The sequence below is a fragment of the Canis lupus genome, chromosome 15 (assembly GCF_003254725.2).
Source record: "Canis lupus dingo isolate Sandy chromosome 15, ASM325472v2, whole genome shotgun sequence".
NCBI classification, from domain to species: domain Eukaryota; kingdom Metazoa; phylum Chordata; class Mammalia; order Carnivora; family Canidae; genus Canis; species Canis lupus.
In genome coordinates, this window is record NC_064257.1 from 29,433,616 (window position 1) to 29,453,401 (window position 19,786).

Genomic DNA, 19,786 nt, shown 5'->3' on the forward strand with positions numbered 1-19,786 from the left:
ATGCCTGTTTGGTTAACTCTCCTCTGTGGCTGAGCAGCTGTTTCCTCCTGGTTATGAAACTTGGTTGGGTTAAGTTAAAATGACATTGCCATTTTGTTTCTCCTTCCATTGCTGCCATTATGTGGGAAGGGAAACAATTTCAGGCATTTATTCAACAAATATTTATTCAGCCCTTACTAGATGCCAGAAACTGAGGATAAGATTGTTGACAATAACAACAAAAACCATTACAGTTCCTGACTTCACAAAGCTCATGGTCTAGAGTATCCAAAATGGTGACCCAGATTTCTCCAGCAACGCATCCTAACTGCAAAGGTCCAATCTCCAAGTATAGGATTTTTAAGGATATTGCTTACTTTCTTCCCCTAAACAGCATCATATTCTTAATTATGGGAGATATGTGTCAAAGGTGAGCATCTTCCTCTTATTTAGATCAAACATTATTTAAAATGGCAAGTATATTTTAGATTCTGCAGTAAGGGATTTGGGTGTTTTACTAATGTAGTTATAAACAGAACTACCTTTATTCTTGCCTGCCAGTGCTTATTATTTTGGTTAGTGTGAAATGCAGACGTGGAATCATATACCATCATCTTTTCTGGAAGTCTAATTTGATTCAAGGTTGCACATTGAAAAGTACTGACAAGCATTCCTCTAATCTTTGCCATCTATCTTGGTCACTATTTCAACTGCTTTTCAAAAATGATTTATATAAATGTAAACTCAGATTTAAAATTTTATGAATAAGCTTAACTTTTTCAATTGAACTTTTTAATTTTTAAAAAGATTTTATTTATTTTAGAGAAAGAGAAAGTGCATGAGTGGGAGGAGGGGCAGAGAGAGAGGGAGAGAATCTCAAGCAGACTACCCACTAAGCATGGAATCCAATAAGGGGCTCAATCTCATGACCCATGAGTTCGTGACCTGACCCACTCCTTTTAATTTAAATAAGTAAAATTATTTAATTCCAAAACTCCACTTTATAATCAGCTTTTATCACAGAAAATATATCATGGACATATTTAGATTTCAAAAATATAGATCTATAGCTATATAGCTATATAAAATGGCTGCACTATAGTCCATTTCATGCCATAATTTATTTACTCAACCTTCACATTTAGTTTTTTGTTTTTAGGAAATTTCATTCACATACTGTTTAGTTCCTTATTATAAGTTTTTTTATTTATTTGTATCCATTTGATACTTCACGAAGACTCATCTACACCATTATTATTCCTAAAATTAGAAATAATTACATACCAGTACTGTATTATGAAATAACATTGATTTCATACTTTTTCCTTTCTCTATGCAACAAACATTGGTAATTTGGGTTTAGCATTTTTTTCTGGCCACTTTCCATTAGTTTCAAACTGTTCTCCTTCCAAATTTAGTAATGTTTATTCCAGAATGAATGTATTAAATCTGAACTGTTTCATGAAAGCAGCCAACCCCTAAAGTAAGAATAAAGAGAAAGACAAACATACCATCCATCCAGGAGCCAGGGCATTACCAAGATAATTCTATCATCTGTCTCTTTCTTTCACAATGTGAGATTTTGCATTCTTGTCTACTGGTTTCCCAGGCTGCAGCCAGGAGAAGGAAAGAAGAAAGGTATCTCCCTTACCCCCCAAACATTCAAACAAGCACAAACGAAAGCAAAAGTATTGTGAACCTGTCATTAAGTCACATCTTGTCCTTACTTCCCAGTTCTTGGTACTTTTATTATGGTATTCCTGGTTTGGAGGACAGGAGGAAAAAAGGGAAGCCTCATAAACTCTCCTTGAGATAAAGCAGGTAATAATAATAAGTAGCATTTTTTCAGTATTTACTTAGGACCAGGAATTGGTGTAAGTCTTGTATATGTGCTAACTATTATTATGCCAATTCCATGAAGAAGTTACCTTTATTATTTGCAGTTTATAGATGAGGAAATGGCACAGAGAGATTTACCAACTAAAATCAAGCAGCTGGTGAAGGGCAGAATGGAGTTTAAACCCAGGTTAGTCTTATTTTAGAACCTGTCTTCCCAACCATGTGCTATGTCTGTAACTATTGCTTTATCAAACTAATTAAATGAAATAAATGCTAGGCAGCCCAGGATCTAAATTTCTGACAGGATTTATCTACTAAACTTAGAAATAAGACTAATCATTAGAATCAGACAACATAAAAGAAATTATTGTTAGTCCCCATAGACACTGTTCTAGCTTTATGGTGACCTCAAATTATGTTGTCAGTGCTGATTGTGGGGACCAAGTACATCCTTCTAGACCCTGATGCTCCTTATCTTCAAAACTCTTAGCTGTCTTGTAACTGCCAATTCCACTGCACAGTGTTGTAGATCCTCTTTAGCTGCCATTTTATCCTTTGATGTACATGTTGTCACTACCACCGCCACACCTTGCACAGATTCCGGGCGACAGGCCACTAAGTGGGCCCAATGAGATCAGAATGTCCCTTGCACACTTCTTGCAGCAAACTTTCTCTGCCTTTGGAGCTGGGGTTCCATGTTGGGGCCACTTCTCCAATTTCCCCTTGAATGCTCATGACACTCCCTTCCCTTGGAGAGCATTTCACCTTTAGCCACTGAGAAGCTCCATCTTCATTTCTCAATCTTAGTTCCTGAGTTAACCTCATCCTAGTCTCAAACCCCACCATTAGCCTTTCATCTCCTACTTTGTTATCTGGTTTCCCAATTGTTTTAAGGAAGAAGGGGAGAATTTTATTAGTTTCATATCCACACATATCTAAGCTATATTGATAGATCCTTTCCAAACTTGTGTGCTAGGCTTCCAAACATTTATTTAACATATTTAACTTATAAACTTTGCTTCATAATGTCTCTTAACTATCTCCAGTTAAGATTTTTATAATGCTGCTTTACATTAAGTTGAATAAAAGTAAAAACATTTTTTTAAGTTGAATAAATGTGGTTTAATCATTCCCTCTCTTTGGGGAGAGGTATCATTAAGTAATTGTGAAATCTGTATTCAATAATTACTTGTGTTGTCTGATTTGAGAGATGTATGTCTATAAAAAATATTTTCTACAAAATATATTTTAAGTGATTCTCATACCATTCATCAGTAGCAGGCAAATCATGATTTCCATTTTCAAGGTTGAGAGGAAAAATAAGAGAGGAATTTTTGGAGTATAGCATTAAAAATACCTAGAAACTTATGTGAACAGTGTGCTTATTGGAGTAGTAGAAAATTTGCATTAAAATTTTTAAATGTTTGAAAATCAAATAATTATTTAAAGAAATGTTTATGTAATAGAGGTATTTTAAAATGGGATAATTAACATTATATGGGGGACCTGGGTGGCTCAGTTGGATAAGCGTCTGCCTTCAGCTCAGGTCATGGTTCTAAGGTCCTGGGATCAAATCTTTCTGGGATGGAGCCCAACATCAAACTCCCAGCTCAGCGGGGAGTCTGCTGCTTCTCCCATTACCCCCTGCTCATGCTCTCTCTCTTGCTATCTCTCTCTCAAATAAATTAATGAAAAAATTAATTAACATTATATAAATAGCAATTAGGAACAAAAAAAATAGCTGTAGTCCTAGGAGAATTTTAGTTTGTAGAAACTACTGCTAAGCAGAAGCCAATCTACACTATTTCTACTTTTCTCCAGTTATTCTCTAATATGAAGGTGCTAAATAGGAGTTTTACTGACCAACTATTGCTGCGATAATGCTACATAACAGATAATCCCCAAATCCCAGTAACATATATATATATGTTATATATATATAAACATATATATGGGTTTCTGTGGGTCAGCTGGGCTTGGCTGCAGGTTGCAGTTTGATTTCAGATATACTCCATATGTCTTATTCTGAAGACCATGAGTTTCTTGAGGACATTCCTTTCTCATTACAATGGCAATGCCAAGTATGCAAGGCAAACTGTGCAGTCACATTTAAAACTTCTGCTGATGTTATTTCCATTAGCATGCCACTGGCTGAAGCAGGTTACTGAATATCAATAATTCAAGGAAATATATACTCTGTTTGCTCTAGTGGGGGCACTCTAACATTAAATCAAAGGTTATAGATGTATATTTCTGTTACAGGAAAGAAGTGAAGGATTAAAGGAAATAGTTTAATTTACCGCTAAAGGAAATTGAATTGTAGTATCCTAACATTCTAGAGTTGTCAGGGAAGTATAAAAGTTAAAATTTCATATAAGTCCAAACATACAAACTATAACCAAGAATGAATGGTAGAAGCATGCAGATGGCCTTAAAAGTCAAAACAAGTACCCTCTAAAAAGCTATGAGTCCTGTACTTGGCTTATATATAAAGTCTGAGGCAATTCTGAGTTTACAAGCCACAGAGAAGCGCTGGAATTTAGATAACCTCAAACCTATCAAGCCACTTAAGTTGATTTCAAGATGACATCTGTATCATGCCTCTCCACTTCAGTCCTCTAGGTTTGAGCATGACTACCTGGAATTTTCTTAATAGAACATCCTTTTACCCTTTAAAGAAACTAGTCCTCTTTCAAAAGAAAACTAAATATAATTGTTTGTGATATAAGGAGTTTGATGTGCTTAGACAAACTTGAATGTGAATATTTTCCCTTAGTATCCCATGCAAATTTTTGTGTGCCATTCAGAAAAAGGTCAAGCATAGCCAACAAGATAAGCCCATGCATATCAAGCAGTGAATATTTGGGCTCTGCTACATTTCTGATCGCACTTCTCTTGGCTTAATTAAAGAGTCAAGAGACAAAGGAATAAAATAGCTGCCTGTGTGTTTTGCTACTCATTACAGATTCTTATCTGAATTTAATGTTCATTGGAGCAAGGTCAGCAAAAGGTCAATAACCAGTTAGTATGCATCATATCATCTAATACTCAGGAAACTGGTCAAGCACCAAGAGGACTATAACATAGTTTTGGCTATGTTCAACAGAAATCATAATGTGAGTGTGTTTTTATTTGGGAAATGGGTGAAAACAGAACACTCTTTAAGGCTATCACTGCATTGAAAAGTCAAGAATAATTAGCTACTTTGTATCTTTAAGATTTTTCTGAGATGAATTTCACCTTTCTAAAATGGATAGTCACACAAGATGATCTAGTAGAGCAGTTTACTGTTAGTAATGATATTTTAATGACCACTAGAGCTCATTTTAGTCTGTCTGCTTTCTTCCAGCCAAGAATGCACTTCAGTGTCTCACACATAGGTATTTAACTAAATCTAACATATTTCTGAGTTCCAGAGATGTTAGTACATGTATTATTCGCTTGTGCCAAAACTTTACAAACTTTCTGATTGTGGCTTTCCAAGGAGGAAATGAATTCCACCTTTTTAGAATAACCCAATCATTTACTTTTTCCTCTCTTACTGTAGAGCATTATAGAACTATAAGTTTAGAGCTTTTAATCTTGCCTTGACTTTCCTTGTGTTTGGCAAATTTTCCTTCTCGTTCCCAATTTGTTCTTGTTTCCCCAATCTCCAGGCACTCTTCTTAACCTCAGCCTGACCTCACCCTGAACTCAGCAAGTAACAATGTCTCTTCTTAGAAAAAGGAGAGTTGATTAGAAAACCCCTTCCACTTCTTCAATATTTCTGGGCTTCTACTTGACCCTTGAACAACGTGGGTTGGAAGTAAATGACTCCACACGGATTTTTTTCAGTAAGTACAGTATGATGCTGTACATGCATTTTCTCTTGTGATTTTCTTAATAACATTTTCTTTCTCTAGCTACTTTATTGTAAGAACGCACTGTATAATAGACGTAACCTACAAAAGATGTGTTACCTGAGGGTTCATGTTATTGGTAAGGCTTCTAGTCAACAGTAGGCTATTACTAGTAGTTAAATTTTTGGAGAATCAAAAGATAAGTATGCATTTTCAACTGCACAGAATGGGGGCAGCCCTAACCTCAGTGTTGTTCAAAGGTTAACACTGCATATCACTTCTATCCTTAGAGCAGGGAAACTTCTCCCTGTGTACTGGAGCTTACATTGAAAAATCAACCATTTCAAATGTCCTCTTTCATTTCTTTAGTATCTCTAAAGATACTCAGATGAAATTTGTGGAGTAGGTCATTCTTTCTTTTCTAAAGTGTTTTCTTGCACCTCAAACTATTTGTCTCCTGAATGGTCCATCTAAAGCAATGACGTCACTTAGGCTTCAAGCTGAAAATCTTCTCAGTCCTCCTGGTTCTTACATCTGTGTCTCTGCTATCCTCCACACAAACTCACTCGTGCAGTAACCCTATGAATTCTACCTCCAAAATGCTTTCCAGTTTTGCCTTCACCTCTTTGTTTCCACTGTCGCTGCCTTTTTCCAGATGAGTATTATATTGATCACTTAAACTTTAGCAACTAGCTCCTAACTGGGTTTTCTCCCGTCAGAGTTTTCTTTTATTCCAGTTCACTTTCTACATAGTAGTGGAAGGAGGGAAGGAAGGAAAGGGGGGGTGAAGAGAATTTGATTCATGTTTTTCCTTTTTGTAAAAAGTTATTTTGGCTTCCTGCCTGCAGAAAAAAATGCAATTTTCTTGGCTTCTCTCAAAAAACCTTTTATGTTCTATAGCTAATCTCTCATTCTGGGGTGTTATTTACATCACTCCCGGATACATACTCTCCTGTTCTTAGGAAAATTCTTAGTGTTTCCTGCCCAAGCCAGACTTGTTGAAAAATTTATGGCTTCTGATATGTTGTTCCCTCTGTCATCCCACTTGAATTGTTTACCTGGTATACCCTTCTTAACTTTTTACCTCAGCTCAAATATCACCTTTTCTGGGAAGCCTTCCCCGCCTTCTTAGTGTTTTGGAGCTCTTTATGGTCCCACATAGTCATACATCTATTATACATAACTTTGAATTACAAATAATTTGTTTCAGTAATCGGTTATTTTACATAGCATCCTGTTTATATCTCCTTATCTATTAGTAATCTCTTCTTTATACTCTATGTCTCCACTAGATGTCAGACTTCTTTAAACAGGGTCTGTTTCTGTCCTTTTTATTTCTTTATTTCCAGAAACTATCACCTGTTTAGCACATCGTAAATGTTTGAATATGTTAGTGTAAAAAAAAGCATTGATTCATTTCTTTTCATCCTTAACTAGAGAAAAAGGGGAATCATTTCTTTTTTTTCCCTAGCACCTAATATTATGCCTGCTACATAAGATGCATTCATACATACTTATTGAACTAATTTATTACCTGTGGTTATATTCTAAATCCATTTCTTTGAGCTGGGTTTCAGAGAAAGAGTGACAGTTAACTTAGGAACTGAAGACATAAGAAAAAATGTTCTCATTGATTAGACTTCGTCAACTCCACAATATTTATGCATCTGAATTTTTCTGAGTCTTTTCCCAAGGACTCTTGACTTTAGAGTCATTGAGATATTATCAATATACTTAACCAGAACCTGACTAGATTAGAATTATATGTTCTTACTCCATTTTTGAGTTGTTTTAGACAAAACAATTCTATGAGTACTTAATTTTGAAAGTAATGCATGGCAAAGGAAGTTATACCAAGGAGAGGCTAAATAATAAGAGGAAAAGAAGAGGAAACTAAGTCATTAACACACATTTTATTAATTACTCCAGCTCCTGGACGTCTTCCCTCAATAGCCTGACCTTTGAGTCAGAATAACATGGGATGATACTGCCATATGGTATCAAATGGAACCAGCTCATTGGAAAAATATGACCCCCTTATCCTGTAGCTTGTGCAACGTTATGAGAAATAATTTTTTTCCCTTTTAAATAGTTTGGAAAGTTTTTTTCCCCCATTCTTTTTTGTGTGGCTTGATTTCTTTAAAAGAAAACAACAACAAAAAGTCTCCCATATGTCTTGTATATTTGCAGGCTAATTATTTCTAACAATTAATACATATTGTTGGATGCTTACCGTGTGCCCACTACTGTAGAAGATTCAAGAGCAATGCCATATAAAATTTAGTCCCTGACCTCTTCCAAGGAGCTGGAAGTTTTGTTGAAGACACAATGTCTTGCCATAAACTTTTCTTTTTCCCTTACTCCCTCCTTCCCTCTCTTCTTTTACATTTCTCTCTTCCTTCCTAACTTCCCTCCCTCCCCACTTTCTCCTTTCCCCCATCCTTCCTTCCCACCCTCACCTCCCCCTTCCTTCCTCCATCCCTTCCCTCCCTCCCTACTCACTTCCTTCCTTCCTTCCTTCCTTCCTTCCTTCCTTCCTTCCTTCCTTCCTTCCTTTTCTTTTTCCTTTTTCCCTCTTCCTTCTCTTCCCTAAATAGAAAACTATTTGTTTATTAGCATATGTTTATCCTCAAGACATCAGAGTATGATGTTCCACACCATTCTTAACTATGTTATCTTCACATAATGATGTAGTGATCAGCTGAGAATATCACAACTTTATTACTAGTAATATTGCTAATACTGATGCTAATAATTTAACTCCTTCAGTCTCTATCTAAACCTTTACTTTTTTCCAGTTCCATGGAACAAAATGAATTTCCATTTAGGTAAATCTATTTCTTTCTTATGGGTTATATAGGCAAGTTTGAATATCCTATCCCAATAAAAAAATTAACTATCCTTTATTTATGATTAAATATGATCTAACTGGGAAATGAAACTAAGGCAAATATATATAAAAAGACAAAAATGTATGTTCATTTTGTGTGGAATTTCTTAATTTGCCAGCTGATCTTTTGAAATAAAAATGGTTGAAAAAATTATAGATATCCTGAGAGAGTGTCAATAATGTTTGCCTTAAGGCGAATCAGCCTAATGAGAATTACTTCCTCTAATTTACTACTCTTTTTTAATTTTTATTTTTAATTGAAGTATAATTGACATATTTGTTTCAGATGTATGACATAGTGATTCAACAATTACAGACATTATGAAATGCTCACCACTGTAACTAGAGTTATTATCTGTCACCATACAATGTTATTACAAATTATTAACTATATTCCCTACGCTATCCCCCACACTATTCTTAACTATAATATCTTCACACAGTGATGAAGTGATCAGTCGAGAATATCACAACTTTATTACTAGTAATACTACTACTAATACTGATGCTAATAATATGCTTTAAAAACTAGAGAGTATTCCTTTTTTTTTTCCTTAGACCAACACCCTTTTCGAACTTCTGTATCCTGTAATTGTTTCTTGAGAGAAGAAGGAAGAATTGAAGCTCTCATGCTCAGAATGCCCATGGGAACATGTTGCAGATGTGAACTTCAACTGCTAGATGTGTCAGAGCTGAAAATGCTGTAAGTCACAAGCCGAAATCCTTAAACTTTGAAAAAAAAGTATGAAAGTTATTTTGGGACATGGGATGGTGCCTGAGTGAGGCAAGTTGGGGCTATTAAGATTGATGTCTGAAAAAGAAAGCAAAAGAGAGAAGTAGCAAAAAAAGGAATGGGAAGACTTTGAAAGCAAACTTCATCTATTCGATAATTTTAATTAAAACTGAACTTGAATGTTCAGGAAAAGTTAAGATAATTGATTAATTCTCCCAATACAACTGCTTTGTAGAATAGCTTTTTGTTTCATTTTATAGAACTATTTGGTTAGTTACCTCAACCCATTATCTTCCTTGTGTGAATATAGTCTTTAAATTCACTGAAATTCCATTTTCTTCTTCTCATACTTCTTACATCCCATATTTCCTACCCAACCATGCAGAAATAAATTTAATTTACCTTTCACTTTCCTTTTATCCTTATTTAGCCGAAAACATATGCTTCAATAGTTAAAGTGCAAATTTTGCTAATAAGCATTATATGGTTGAGGCATTGTGATAAAAGTCCTAATATAAATAACTGGCTTCAAATATCTGGGATTACCACTGAATCCTCATTTTAATTCATTGGAGTTAAAATGGTTTAAAGTTATACCTGGTTTAACATCAGCTGGGTAGCTTCACCAATACTTTAGACATGAGATTTGACTTAAAGGGAATCTTGCCGCACATAGAACAGTTGAGTAAAGAAAATATGATAAACTATATCTTGCATGTTATTTACTTTAATTCATTTAAACCATTAAATTAATAGATGTCCTTCAAAATGCATTTTAATTCCTTAGAAAATTTTCAACAGAAAATAGACTGTGAAATAGTCCAATTTCCTTCATTTAGGAGGCCCAATATTTCCCTCTTGGTTGTGTTAAGTTTTACTCCCAGAAGGGAGATGGGACAGATCTGGAGGAGGCCAAGTACTGCCCAATAAAGCACTTCCCTCATTAAAGGCTTCTCACCATTTTTACTGTATTTTTTTTTAAAGATTTATTTATTTATTTATTTATTTATTTATTTATTTATTTATTTATTTATGAGAGACACAGAGAGAGAGAGGCAGAGACACACACAGGCAGAGGGAGAAGCAGGCTCCATGCAGGGAGCTGATATGGGACTTGACCCCAGGTCTCCAGGATCAGGCCCTGGGCTGAAGGCGGCGCTAAACTTCTGAGCCACCCGGCTGCCCCATTTTTACTGTATTATATGGAGTATTTTTTGTTATCAAATGCTTCAATCTGTTAATCATCATAGGTTCTCTATCATTCCATTTTTCTGAGACATATTACTATAAGAAATTGTGCATTTCATCCAAGTTTTCAAATTTATTGGTTTAGAGTTGTTCATAAAATAATCTTATTCTTATTTATTTTTACTTTTTTTGATGGTTTTGATTTCTATGTGTATTTGCATCTTCTAGTTTTTCTCTTGATTAACCTCAACAGAGGCTTATCTACTTGGTTGGTTTGTATTGTTTTCAATTTTGCTTGTTTCTGCCCTTTATTGCCTTCTTACGTCTTTCTTTGGGTTTATTGTGTTATTTTTTAAAACATACTCAATTGCCTATGTAGCTCATTCCAGGCTCTCTTCTACTCTAATAGAAACACCCAAAGCAACAAATTCTTCTCAAAACACCATTTTCCTCACATTCCACATTTTTAAATATGAAATATTTTTATTATCATTCAATTCAAAACCTAATTTTCATAGTGATTTCTTTTTTTAACCATGAATTACCTGGAGGTATATTATAAAATGTTTAAATATTTATATTTCCTTAATTTGTATTTTTAACCTCTAACATAATTAAATTGTGGCCAAAGAATGCACTATAGAATACCTTTACTGTGAAATGTGTTAAGATTTACCTTATAGCCTAATCAATCTGTGTAAAATTTCTAAGTCTGTTTGAAATACTAAAATTTGCACTTTTTGAACATGACTTTTGACCACTGCTCCCATTTTTTTAATGATTGTTGATCTATAATGTTTCCTATTTTTAGCTGGGCCAATTTTGATCATTTATCTTTTTTTCCAAAAATTTTTCTCTAGATTTCAACATGCAAGTACCATTTGTGGAAGGATAGACCATAATGGCTAATGAATCTATTGTGTGTCCTGACGGGAGAGTTGTAGACCAGATCTCTAGGTTTCTAGATCAAGTCCATACCTTTTATAGCGTAAAAAGCAGAGCCTTATTCAACATTCAATAGATAACTCTTGGTATGCTACTGGGGATCATAGAATAGCAAGTCATGATGCAACTTCTTTTCATCTGACCCACCAAATCATAAGATTAAGCAGGCACAGCAGCAATCCATTAAACCATGGAAATGTCTCTTTGGGGTTTGGCCTGAACAATCAGGCCACACAGCAGCAGTGTGTCTCTTTCAGATTAGTGACCCCTCTGAGTTTCCTCATAACCAGATTAAGAAGAAAAAATTCTGGATCCTTTTCTTTTTCTGAATTTCATGACAATGTTTATTAGAATTTTAGTGTCATAATGACTTTTTTCTCCAATTTTACTGAGATACAATTGATTGTATAAGTTCAAGGTATACAAACTCATGAGTTGACATATGCATATATTATGCAATGATTACCACAATAAGTAGCGAACATTCATCGCCTCACATAGTTACAATTTTTCCCCCTTGTGATGAGAACTTTTAAGATCTACCCTCTTAGCAACTTTCAAATATACGGTATAGGATTATTACCTATTATCACCATGCTGTACATTATGTCTCCAAGACTAATTTACCTTATCACTAGAAATTTGTACTGTTTGGCCACCTTCACCCATTTTGCCCAGCTCCCAACTCCTGCCTCTGGCAACCACAAATATGATCTCTGTTTCCATGAGTTTGCTTTTTTTAGATTCTGTGCATAACTGTAATCATACAGTATATGTCTTTCTCTGAGTTATTTCACTTAGGATAATGCAAATCTAGTCAAAAGCAAGTGCAACTCAAAACCACAATGAAACCACCATCCCACACCTGTTAGAATGGCAATCAGCTTATAGTTTTTTGTTTTGATATATATTTACATATGAAGTCAATGATATATCTACTAAACCTAATATAATAAAGTTTAAAAAATAATAATGGTTGGAGGACATATCAAATGCCTTTTTGACCTCTGTGAAGATGATTACTTTTTTTTCTTTTATCCTATTACTAAGGAAATGATATTAATAGAGGTGGAGGTTGATGTGGGTGGGAAAGAGATTATGTGTATTAAATGTCTTTATTTGTACACCTGTACTGTTCAGCTAAGTAAATGTTTAATAATTGGTTTTTGAGTAATTCTGCTTTTATAGCTTGCCAGAAAATTTTATGATATGATCTGTATGACTATGTGGTAAAGGAGAATATGAATTTTAGAGGCAGAGAAATTACTTTAGAAGCAACTACAATATCCTAGGGAGAAAGCAATACACACTGATTTGATATAAAAATCATTCTAGCTGTTCTGTAGAATTTTCCACATCCTAGGTGATTGGAATCTTTCCTCATGTTATTTCCTAGCTTTCCTTTAATACCCCAGTATTTCTAGAGATTTAGATATAAAGTTTGATTAGATTTAAATTCTTTTTTTTTTTTTTTTTGCTCTGTTTCATAAGTAGGAACTCTTCAAAGGTCATCTTGTGATGATTGTACTCCTTCATATCAGGAAACATTTATTTTCTGGCTTTTCATGAAGCTGAGATTGTTCACTCTGCTCAAATGGTGAAAGACTGATTTCTTCACTGCAGATTTCCCCATGAACTTTTCATTTATTTTTTCTTTTAACCAACCATTAATGACCCTTGCCTGAGTCATATCCTTCTTAAAGGACTGCAAAAATGGTAATTTTCTAATTATATCATTTGCCTGCTCATATTAGGTGGAATTTTTTGGTGAAAAAATATTTTCTTCATCAATTGGAGCTATTTGCTTTCTGTATTATACAGTTCATATAGAAAGGATAATGGCTTAACATTTTCTTTAATAATCAATTTACAGAGAAATAGTTGGTGCCCCAGTAACCTCCAATGATGAGTGTTTTTTTGTTTTTTTGAATATATTTGACATATAACATTGTGTGCGTTTAAGGTGTATGGTTTGTTAATTTGGTACATTTATATATTGTAATGCTGTTGCCACTGTAGCAATATTTAACATCTCTATCACATTACATAATTACCTTTTTTTTTTAGTGGTTTTACTAAGTTTTAGTCTCTTTAGCAAGTTTACTGATTGTAATTAAAGTACTATTGTCTATATTCATTATATTGTGCATTAGATTTTTATGGCCTACTTACTACTCTTTGCATGTTTGTACCCTTAAACAATATCAGTCATCCCCTGACTCTCCATCACCAGTGACCACCATTTTACTTTATGATTTTTTATGGGTTTGACTTTTTAGATTCCATGTATAAGTGATACCATACAGAACTTGTCTCTCTCTGTCTGATTTAATCACACTTAGTTTAATGTACTCAGTGCCCATCCATGTTGTTACAAATGACAGGATATCTTTCTTTCTCATGGCTAAGAAATATTCTGTTGTGTTTGTGTGAACACAGTATACATATATATTATATATGCATACCATATACATAGAGTATGGTTGTTTCTATATCTTGGCAAGTGATTTTTAAATTCTCTTCATCGAAGATGAAGATGTGGGGAACATTCGTTTATCCATTTTTCTTTTTGTTCTTAGCAATTGGGTTATAAACATTTTTTAAAAAATGACCTCAAACTCTATATTCAGTTTTGTAAATCTATTTAAAATATTTATACATATATTTGTGTTTCATTGCTTTCAATGTTCAGTTATATCAAGCAGTGATTTCTACATTAATTTGATTTCACCCATTGTGTCCAAACATAAATGATATTTAGATTGTACATTTTCTGTTCCCATATGTTATACACACATAAACATACTATAAAACCTTAATGTCATTGATCATAAAATTTTTCATTTAATATTTTTTTCCCTTAAATAAAGGATTCACCAACCTGATGCTTTCTATACACCAATGCTCTTTTTTCCTCCATATTTTTCCCTATTAAAAAACTTTTTTTAATGAATTAAATGAAATAATGAAATGAATTGTACAGAATACATAAAACTATTTAAAATTACAATAATGTTAATGTCCATGTGAATCTATGTGAATAATGTGAGTATTATGGAGTAGAACACTTCATATTATTGAAGCTCCAGTGTGCTCCTCTCATACAATTTTCTCCCTTTCCAGAGGTAATTAACAGCCTGAATTTTGTTACTTTATTTTTCTTTATAACTTTAACAAATGTATATGTAATCAGAAAACATTACATCATTTAAATTGGCCTATTTTAAGCTTTATATAGTAAATCTATAATACATAAAGATTCTTTGATATTTTGATTTGCTCATTTCTATGGATTTTAGAAGTCAACCATGTGACAACAATAATAAAAACAAGCAACCCAATTTAAAAATTGGCTAAAGACATGAATAGACATTTCTCCAGAAAAAACATACAGATGGCCAATAAGCATATGAAAAGATGATCAACATCACTATTCATTAGGGAAATGAAAACCAAGGCCACAATAAGATATCAACTCATACTTGTCAAAATGGCCACTAAAAAAAAAAACAAAGACAAAAACAAAACCAGAAAATAACAAATGTTAGTAAAAGCATGGAAAAATTGGAATACTTGTGCACTGTTGATGGGAATGTACAACGTGTAGCCACTATAGAGAACAGTATGGCAGTTTTTTAAAAATTAAAAATAGAGGGGATCCCAGGGTGGCTCAGTGGTTTAGCGCCTGCCTGCCACTCAGGGCGCGATCCTGGAGTCCCAGGATCAAGTCCTGCATCAGGCTCCCTGCATGGAGCCTGCTTCTCCCTCTGCCTGTGTCTCTGCCTCTTTCCCTCTCAGTGTCTCTCATGAATAAATAAATAAAATCTTAAAAATTAAAAATAGAGTTACCACATGATCCAGCAATTCCACTTCTAGGTCTATACTTAAGAGAATTGAAAGCAAAATCTCCAGGAGATATTTGTACACACATGTTCATAGCAAATTTATTCACAATAGTCAAAGGTAGCAGCAATTCAAGTGTCGATAGATGGATGGATGAATGGATAAACAAAATGCGGTATGTACATATAATGGGGTATTATTTGGCCTTAAAAAGGAAGGGAAATTCTGACATATGTTAAAACATGGATGAACCTTGGGGATATTATGCTTAGTGAAATAAGTCAGTCATAAGAAGGCAAATACTGTATGATTCAACTTATACACAGTACCTAATATAGTCCAATTTATACAGACAGGCAGTAGAATGGTTGCCAGGGCCTTAGGGAGGGAGGATGGGGAGTTGTTATTTAATAGGTATAGAGTACTAGTTTTGCAAGATGAAAAGAGTTCTGGAGATTGATTGCAAAACCATTTGTATGCAATTAGTTGGCTACACTATACACACCAAAATAGTCAAAATGGTAAATTATATATTATGTGTATTTTACAACAGGTGAAAGTCATATGCAGAATGTATATGCAGTATCTTCATTGCATTTTTAAGAATGAAATTATTCATCCTTGGGAATATTTTCAAGATCAAGATCTTGCTGTTACTTGTCTTTTCACTCTCTATGGGTCTTTTGTTGAAATTGGTTGTTAATTTTAGCGTAGTGTTTAGTGTTTATCAATCTTTATGATTGGCATTAAAAAAAATCTTCTTTAATATATCTTTCCCGACCTTGAAATAGTCTTTTTATCATTAAATATTTTAGAGTTTTCTACCTTATTTAAGTCTTTAATCCATCTGAAATTGATTTTGTGAAGTGGGATATTTATATACTCCCCCCGCCCCAATACGGATAACAGAATGTCTCTATACCATTTACTAAATAGTATCTTCTTTTCCACTGATTTGCATATACAACTCTGTCATGAATCAAGTTTCTAGATTTCCATAATTCTAGTTTTGGGGCTTTCATTTGTTTTACATACATTAATTAAATTTTTATCTCTATTGCACTACCATTTTCTTAATTCATATATTTTTAATGTATAAAAATTGTTTTTTCTAATGCATGTTACTGGGATATAAAAATTGAGTTTTGTTTGTATATCAATTTTGATTAAACTCTTACTAATTTGGTAATAATTCTGTATTCTTTGGAGCTTTATATTTAGAGAATCAGATGATTTGTTGATAATGATATTTTCTTTTTCTTTGTAAGTTTTATTATTTTCATTTTTTTCTTCTCTAATACTGTAGACTAGGAACTCTACTATTGAATAGGTAATAGCATCTTAACCTTGTTCCTAATTTTTTAGCAAATACCTTAACATTTCATTATTGTGCATAATGTTTGCTGTAGTTTTTTTGCATATACTTTTTATTAAATTAAAAATTTCTTCTATTCCTACTTTGCTGAATTATTCACATGAATTTACATTGATGTATAGTTAATGCTAATTTGGTTAAAATGATTGGCTAAAATGATTGTATGATTTTTCTCCTTTTAATCAGTTAAAAGAGATTACCTTATCCTAAATTATATTAATGGATTTTCTAAGGTTAAGCAAACTTGGTCTTATACAAGACCTATAAACATACATTATTTTTTATGTACATTTGTAGATTTGGTTCATTATGTTTTTCTTAAGATACTTCATTAATTACATAGGTTTGCATTGTTCCTTTCTTTTACACTGTCTTTGTTTTGTTATGCTGTCAAAGTTCCACTAGCCATTTAAAATTTATGATGAAAAAACAAATAAATAAAATAAAATTTATGGTGAATGGGCAGCCCCAGCCCGGGTGGCTCAGTGGTTTAGCGCCGGCTTCCACCCAAGCTGTGATCCTGGAGACCCAGGATCGAGTCTCACATTGGGCTCCCTGCATGGAGCCTGCTTCTCCCTCTGCCTGTGTCTCTGCCTCTCTCTCCTTCTCTGTGTGTCTCTCATAAATAAATAAAATATTCTTTAAAAAATTTATGGTGAAAATAAATAAATAAAATTTATGGTGGGGGATCCCTGGGTAGCGCAGCGGTTTAGCACCTGCCTTGGCCCAGGGCGCGATCCTGGAGACCCGGGATCGAATCCCACATCAGGCTCCCGGTGCATGGAGCCTGCTTCTCCCTCTGCCTATGTCTCTGCCTATGTCTCTGCCTCTCTCTCTCTCTGTGTGTGTGTGTGTGTGTGACTATCATAAATAAATAAAAATTTTTTAAAAAAATTTATGGTGATATTTTCTCTGTTTTCTGAAGAGTTTGTGTAAAATTGAAGTTAGATGTTATAGCATTTTCTTTGAATGGAGTTTATTTATTAAATAAATGATTCGTTTCCTTTCATGTTTGTAGCTGCTTTTCCTATCCGTTTGTGGCATGGCCTCAAAGTTTTTTGATGAATATTACTATGGGCTTCTTCTGGTTAGTATTTATATTGTTCCTGCTACATTCTTTTAAATTTCCTCCAAACTTAATATTTTCTTTTCACATGTGTTATCATTTACTTGTATTGTTTTTAAGTTTTTAATGCATTGTTTATTATTTATTTTATTCTTTTCAATCTCTTTATTGGGTCTTCTGTTGAAAAAAAAAATGCCCGTATTTTTGGTTCTTGTTTTGCAGGTATGAGGAAGGGTTACACTTACTCACACTTTGAAGTTAAAGTGTGGCCAACTGACTTGCACTGCCCAGTGAAACATGAGGAAATGTGACTCATGTCACCACCAGATGTGCAAATCTTTATGCTATCTCTCACTGCTGTGGCACATGCAGAAGACTCTTGTTGAGAGAAAGGAGAGAGTAGGGTCTCTGTCAGCCTGAGACCCTGAGTGGCTCCAATGGAGTAAGAACCTGCCTGTTGACTCCTGGTAATATGAAGTATGAGTTAGAAATAATGTTATGTTACTTTTAATAATGCTATCTTGATATTTGTTTCATAGCATAACAAGCCTAACAAGCCTATCTTGACTCTTAAAACAACATACATATTAACATTTATTATAACTCATGAACCCAAACTGGGTTTCTATTATATTATTTTATATGTTTTTCTGTATGTTTGGAATATTTCATAATACTATAATTTAAATTAAAAATAATGGTGAAAGAATATTGTTTTCATGTTCATATATATTTTAAGGAATAGAGAATTGAACAACTTGTTCCTAGATCAAAATATTCCCATATATTTAATTCCCACAAATTTCTATGATAATAGCACATTAAAATACTTTTATTTTCTTTACTTGAGTTCAATTTTTCTATGTGCTTTAATATAGAGGGTTACTAATTAGTGTGTTTGGTTTCTGTTCTCAGGTTCCTTGCCCTGGGCCATATTCAGGGAGAGACACTGTCACCCTGCTGTAATCCCTGCAATAAAACAATTGGGAACTGTTTAGGCATCATTGCTTTGAAACCACATTTCATATAGTAGTAATCTATCAATTCGCTAGTTCATTCTCATCTATCATTCCAGGAATCATGATAGAAAGACCCTGCTATTAGGAAATTTCTAGATCAGTAAATTATGGACCATGCAACATATCCTCTATGTATTCTAGAGTTTCACTGATTCTTTTTTTTTCTTTTTTTTTTTTTTTGAAGTTTCACTGATTCTAAGTCAGTTTTTATGTTACTCTCCAAGTTTTGAGAATCTCCATACTAAGTAGGCACTAGAAATATGGACTCACAAAAATTTCTCACAGAAAACTTTTTATTCTTCCCCAGAGTCCAACCAGAAATAAGCTTACCAGAAACGGAAATCCTTGTCTCTTCCCTGACCTACTGGGGAGATCTTCATGAATCATCTCTTTTTCAAATCCTTTTTTTTTTTTTTTGAGTCATCTTTTGCTGAGTACAGGCTTTATGTAATATTTTTTTCTGTTGTGATGTGTGAAATACCTAGATAAAATTTTTTATGTATAAAATGTTCGAAGAAATCAGCAACAAAAACTTCAAAAGAATAATAGAAAGGGGGCAAAGGATAAGAAAAAAGAGTTCAGAGAAAAAGAAATAAAAAAGATTAAATGTCTGAAAATATACTCATCACTATGCATAATAAAATAAAGTGTGAGATGTCATTTCACATCTAGAAGATGGGAAAAATTCCAAAATTTTGACATGTGCTTTGTGCATCAGCCTGCAGAAGAGACATCCTTTACAATGCTGGTCAGACTGTCAAATGGTACAACCTCTATGGAGGACAATCTAGCCATATCTCTCAAAATAAAACACATTTTATTCCTATGATCCAAGGAAACCACTTTTAGGAATTAATCCTACAGATATATTTACAAATATACATTATGATGTAATTATATGTCTATATACTACAGAACCTGTGTCTGTCAGTAAACAATTGTTTTCTGCACAAATACTCTTTGGTGTTCTAAAAGACAGAGAAAATCTCCATGTACCAATATGGAAATATCTCCAAGATACATTGTTAACTAAAAACAACAATATCAGATCTCATAAGATTATATACAAA

At 33.7% G+C, this 19,786-nt stretch overlaps 1 long non-coding RNA gene across 3 annotated transcripts; it reads left to right on the forward strand.

The window, feature by feature from the left end:
• Nucleotides 1–1,291: 1,291 nt before the first annotated feature.
• LOC112654600 (uncharacterized) lies at nucleotides 1,292–18,896 on the forward strand. 3 transcript variants are annotated; one of them, XR_003133149.3, is made up of 7 exons: nucleotides 1,292–2,005; nucleotides 4,784–4,934; nucleotides 5,475–5,651; nucleotides 9,106–9,250; nucleotides 17,650–17,718; nucleotides 17,920–18,164; nucleotides 18,613–18,896. It is a non-coding gene; the product is annotated as an uncharacterized LOC112654600 (long non-coding RNA). The 3 variants fall into 3 exon arrangements; XR_004805263.2 differs by lacking the exon at nucleotides 4,784–4,934 and having other exon boundaries at nucleotides 1,297–2,005; XR_003133150.3 differs by lacking the exon at nucleotides 17,650–17,718 and having other exon boundaries at nucleotides 1,301–2,005.
• Nucleotides 18,897–19,786: the final 890 nt, after the last annotated feature.